Source organism: Loxodonta africana, chromosome X (genome assembly GCF_030014295.1).
Source record: "Loxodonta africana isolate mLoxAfr1 chromosome X, mLoxAfr1.hap2, whole genome shotgun sequence".
Lineage (NCBI taxonomy): Eukaryota > Metazoa > Chordata > Mammalia > Proboscidea > Elephantidae > Loxodonta > Loxodonta africana.
This window is the reverse complement of record NC_087369.1, coordinates 63507946-63514038: the sequence shown is the minus strand read 5'-3', so window position 1 is coordinate 63514038 and position 6093 is coordinate 63507946. Positions and strand designations below refer to the sequence as shown.

Below are 6093 nucleotides of genomic sequence, written 5' to 3'. Positions count from 1 at the left end.
TTGGGAACTCAGCAGTGGCTATAGCACTTTGGCCTTGCTGAGCTTATGCAGAACCTCCATGCTGGCCTATATTAGCTATGTATTGCCGCATAACAAATTACCCCAAAACGTAGTGGCTTAATATTTATCTTACAGTTTCTGTGAGTCAGGAATACAGGTACGACATAGCTGGGTCTTCTACTTCAGGGCCTTTCACAGACTGCAGTTGTCAGCTGGGCTGCAGTTATCTCAAGGCTTGACTGGAGAAGGATCTCCTTCCAAGCTCACTCATGGTTGTTGCCAAGATTCAGTTCCTTACATGCTTTTGGGCTGAGGACCTCAGTTTCTTGCTGGCTGTTGGCCGGAGGATACCTTCAGGTTCCTCACCATGTGAGCCTTTCCATAGGCAGCTTACAACATGGCAGCTGGCTTCATCAGAGCAATCAAGTGAGATGAGAGAACAGACAAGATGGAAGTCACAGTCTTTATAACCTAATCTCAAAAGTGACATCACTTTTGCTATATTCCATTTATTAGACTAAATCCCTGGGTCCAGGCTGTTCTCAAGGACAGGAGATTACACAAGGGTGTGAATACCAGGAAACAGATCATTGGGGGCCATCTTGGAGACTGACTACTACAGTTCATCCTACAGCCGCTAAAACATCCCTTCCACATGCAAATACATTCATTCTTTCCCAAGTTCTTTAAAAGTCTCATCCCATTACAGCATTTAAATCAAGTACATATGTGAATGAGGCTCCTTGCATGTACTCCTTAAGTATGTCTCCTTGAGTACAATTTTTCTCCATCTATAGGATTTGTGAACTTAAAGAGACAAGTTATCTGCCCCCAATGCACCTAACACACAGTGGTAGGCTAGGCATAGGATAACTGCTGCAGACATTCCAGTTCAAAAAGGAGCAAAATGGGAGACACAAAGTAATCACAAGTCTGTAGCAATTCTGAAATCCAGCTGGGTAAATGGAAGTTCCTTGATTAAGTTTCAAGGACGGAATAATTCTCTGTGGCTATTGGTTCACTCTGGCCTCTTGGTTCCATTTTCTATATCTTCTTTCCTTTTTCTTGAAAGGCAGTAGATGTTTGCAGCTGAGTAGTTGTCTCAGCCTGCTTCCTGATAGTAGAATTTTGAGCTTGCTTCCTGATAGAATTTTGGGGGCCTATAGGGTCGCTATGAGTCGGAACCGACTCGATGCTAATGGGTTTTGGTTAATAGCCTCTTTGGAACCCTGGTGGTGCAGCGGTTAAGCATTTGGCTGCTAACTAAAAGGTCGGCGGTTCAAACCCATCTGCAGCTCTCTGGGAGAAAGATATGGCAGTCTGCTTCCATAAAGATTACAGCCTTGGAAACCCTATGGGGCAGTTCTACTGTGTCCCTATAGGGCTGCTATGAGTCGGAATTGACTCAACAGCAACGGGTCAATAACCTCTTCTCATTTTGTACTCTCTGTAATCAGCTGTCACCAGGAAATAATTCCATACCAGGGCTGTTGATCTCTGCTGTTGGCAGGTTGGGCACACAGCAGTGGCTATACCCAGATTGGCCTTGGTGGCAGCCTATACGGTCGAGCCCATGCATAACCTCCATACTTGCCACTGTGGCCATTTTGTTCAGAAGTCCTTTGGACAAGGAAAAAGTTGGCAGGGATAGAGGTTGGCTGACATCCACAGAAGAGGACATCTTGCCCACCTGATTGAAATCTTCCTCCACAGTGGATTCTCTCTGCTGCTCATTTATGTGGGACATGAATATCCCCATACTCTGTTCCCATCCAAGAGGGACATCTGTGTGTCTCTTCCCCAGACCTCCTTATCAACGATATTTCAATCCTTCTCTTTTTTTTATTTTTTAAAATTTTTATTAGTATCTGGAGGGGGTAACATCTAAGTGGCACAAATCCAAGTAGAAAAAGGACAACACAACTGTGATGAAGTAAAGAGGGAGGAAGCAACATATTTCCCTGGATCCTCATAGAAATAAAGATGACAAATATACATACTTACAGAATACTGTCCCCTGTTATTCTATCTGTGTATCTAGATAAAGCTTCAGACATTAAAAAGGCACATTGGAAATAACCTCAGTTCATAGTAGTACCTTCAGGTAGAAGATACTAGACACACACACACAATTAGTGTTGATGTCTGTAGTAAGCAGAAGTTTTTCCCCTTGCAGTGGAATTTTCTTCATTCTCTCATTCATTTTCTTTGGAGGGTACATTTTTCTCAATCAACCACACTTGATTATTTCTATTAAGCAACTTAAAAGGACATTGTAGCCTACAGTGTAGTAAAGTTTTTCATTGAAAACTTTTCCTTCTTCCTTCAAAATGTTTGCTAATGTCAAAAGTTGTTCTCCATACCATACAAACACAGTCATTTCAGCTCTGTCTTCAATGAAGACATCTGACTGTGAAGGCTTGGGCAGATCAGATTGCTGTTCAGAGGTGATATACAGGGAAATGGTAATGGTAGACTCACTGAAAGGGCCTGAACCTGGCTCCAGGTAGCTTGTCACTGGAGCTGTCATCTTTATTTTCATCTCTCTCGTTTTTGCCTTCGATGTAGCTGCTCAGTTTTGTAAAGCTAGTCTGGATGGTCTGTAGATTCAACAGGTGTGCTAACCCACTTGGCTGGTCCATAGTATTGGATCTCATAACTCCCGGGCTGGGGGCAGTGAACTCCGGGCCGTCCCAGCCCAATGCCTCCAGGACTCTGGCTGCGGTGCCTTTAGCAGCCCTGGTGTTGGGCTCGGGCACCTTGGCCATGGGTGGCGCCCGACACTCGGAGAAAAGAGCCAGGCCCAGTCCTGTTCTTTTGAAGCTCTTGACTAGCCAAAAAAATTAGTGACTACTCATGAATCAGTAGAGATTTATACTTCTGACCAGGAAGTTTTCCTACTGGGAGAATTTCCCTCCACTATTTATTCTTCAGGATCTATCCTAAAAGGGACTGTAATGCTTCAGCTAGCCACTTCCAGCTGGTGCCAGCAGAACCACCTGTAAACCAAGTTTGAATACTGTATCCCTTAGTCAGGGACTCCCCATGAGGCCTTAGGCATGCGTGAGAAAGGGATAGCACTGAAACAGGTGGGAGTCTGATCCACCTGCTTTTCTAGACCTGCATGTATAAACCTATTCTATTTGATGAAGGCATGTTACACAGCTCACCGTTAAGTAGCTCAGGTTGCACAGGTCACTTATGCTCAGCTATTTATTCACAAACTAGATCTTTTTTTTTTTTTTTTTTTTTTTTTACCGTTTTTATTTTTCTCTGCTTCTGGGACTCCTATTATCTCAGTGAGGCCACTTACAATTTTATCCTCTATTTCTTTAGTATTTTAAAAAACATTTTGATCTCTTTATTCTTTCCTGTTGATTTCCAGAAGAGCGTCTCAATCCGGTCTTTTTGTTCTTTTTGGTCTATTTTGTTCTTCAGATTAATGCATATGTATTCCAATAATGTATCCAGGAACTGGGGAAATCACTACAGGATGGGGTTTGGGATCCCCTGGGCCCAATATGGAAACCCTGGTGGTGTAGTTGGTTAAGTGTTATGGCTGCTGACCAAAAGGTTGGTAGTTTGAATCCACCAGGCAGTCCATGAAAACTCCATGGGGCAGTTCTACTCTGTCCTGTAGAGTCACTATGTGTCGGAATTGACTCGAGGGCAACGGCTTTGGTTTTCTGGTTTGGGCCGTATATGAAAAGGAGTCGGGCTCAGACTTCATGTATTTTCTGATCCCATTCTGACTGGTGGACCACAGTGACATTCTAGTTCACCTGGGATTAACATTAACTCAGAGAGCCAGTATCCAGTTATTTCAAAAGGTCTGAGTATTTTCCCGTCCCCAGAGCACAATTACCCTGGCTGCAGGTCCCTTTGGGGAAAACAAGGAGGGAGATTTCACCATACACACTTTTGAAAACTGCGGCAAGTTCCTTCCTAACTGTACCCAACCTCCCCTTCATTCAAGGGGCTCTAATCTGTGAACTGGTGGAGAGGCTGGGACTCTACATTTTGGGGACTAGATCAGGCCTCCACTTGCCACACTAGAAGATTTTTTGTTGTTGTTGTTACAGAGATCAAGTAGGACTTTATCAGGCTGTCCATCTTGAGTTGCAATATTGAAGGATTCTGTGGAGAAAATATTAAATGACACAGGAAGCATCAAATGAAGATGGAAGGAATATACAGTTTTTTTTATATATATAGCAAAAAGAATTGGTTGATGTTCAACCATTTCATGAGGCAGCATATGATCAGGAACTGATAGTACTGAAGGAAGAAGTCCAAGCTGCACTGAAAGCATTGCCAAAAAAAAAGGCTCCAGGATTGACAGATTACCAACTGAGATGTTTCAACAAACAGATGTAGTGCTGGAGGTGCTAACTCGTCTATAACAAGAAATTTGCAAGACAGCTACCTGGCCAACCGACTGGAAGAGATCCATATTTATGCCTATTCCCAAGGAAGGTGATCCAACCGAACGCGGAAATTATCAAACAATATCACACACAAGTAAAATTTTGCTGAAAATCATTCAGAAGCGGCTGCAGCGGTATATCAACAGGAAACTGCTAGAAATTCAAGCCAGAGTCAGAAGAGGATGTGGAACCAGGGATATCATTGCTGATGTCAGATGGATCCTGACTGAAAGCAGAGAATACCAGAAACCTGTTTACCTGTCTTTTATTGACTATGCAAAGGCATTCAACTGTATGGATCATAACAAATTATGGATAACATTGTGAAGAATGGGAATTCCAGAATGCTAATTGTGCTCATGAGGAACCTGTACATACATCGAGAGGCAGTCATTTGAACAGAAAAAGGGGATACTGCGTGGTTTAAAGTCCAGAAAGGTGTGCATCGGGTGGTATCCTTTCAGCATACCTATTCAATCTGTATGCTGAGCAAATAATCTCAGAAGCTGGACTATATGAAGAAGAACGGAGCATCAGTATTGGAAGAGGACTCATTAACAACCTGCGTCATGCAGATGACACAACCTTGCTTGTTGAAAGTGATGAGGACTTGAAGTACTTACTGATGAAGATCAAAGCCTTCAATATGGATTACACCTCAACATAAAACAAAAATCCTCACAACTGGACGAATAAGCAACATCATAATATCACAATAAATGGAGAAAAGATTGAAGTTGTCAAGGATTTCATTTTACTTGGATCCACAATCAATACCCATGGAAGCAGCAGTCAAGAAATCAAAAGACGCATTGCACTGGGCAAATCTGTTGCAAAAGACCTCCTTAAAGTGTTGAAAAGCAAAGATGTCACGTTGAAGACTAAGGTGCACCTGACCCAAGCCATCGTGTTACCAGTTGCCTCGTATGCATGTGAAAGCTGGACGATGAATAAGGAAGATGGAAGAAGAATTGACACCTTTGAATTGTGGTGTTGGAGAAGAATATTGAATATACCATGGACTGCTAAAAGAACGAACAAATCTGTCTTGGAAGAAGTACAACCAGAATGCTCCTTAATGGCAAAGATGGTGAGACTACGTCTCACAGATTTTGGACGTGTTATCAGGAGGGATCAGTCCCTGGAGAAGGACGTCATGCTTGGTATAGTAGAGGGTCAGTGAAAAAGAGGAAGACCCTCAATGAGATAGATTCACACAGTGGCTGCAACAATGGGCTTAAGTATAATAACGATTGTGAGAATGGGGCAGGACCAGGCAGTGTTTTGTTGTGTTGTATATGGGGTCACTATGAGTCAGAATCAACTCAACAGCACCTAATAACAACAACAATCACTATTTTCATTCTAGGGAAGCTATGCTTTAATATTTAGCCACTACTACAGATCCCCACAGGTCAAACCACTTTTTTTTTTTAATTATGCTTTAGGTGAAACTTTACAGCTCAAGTTAATTTCTCATTCAAAAATTTATACACATATTGTTTTGTGACGTTAGTTGCAATCCCCACAATGTGACAGCACACTCCGCCTTTCCACCCGGATTCCCTGTGTCCATTCGACCAGTTCCTGTCCCTTCTCGCCTTCTCATCCTGCTTTTGGACAGGAGCTGCCCATTTGGTCTTGTATATCTTATTGAACTAAGAAG

General features: G+C 42.7%; 1 pseudogene; it reads right to left on the bottom strand.

The window, feature by feature from the left end:
- Positions 1 to 1878: 1878 nt before the first annotated feature.
- Positions 1879 to 2826, bottom strand: LOC111747759 (heme-binding protein 2-like; annotated as a pseudogene).
- Between the last annotated feature and the right edge of the window lie 3267 nt (positions 2827 to 6093).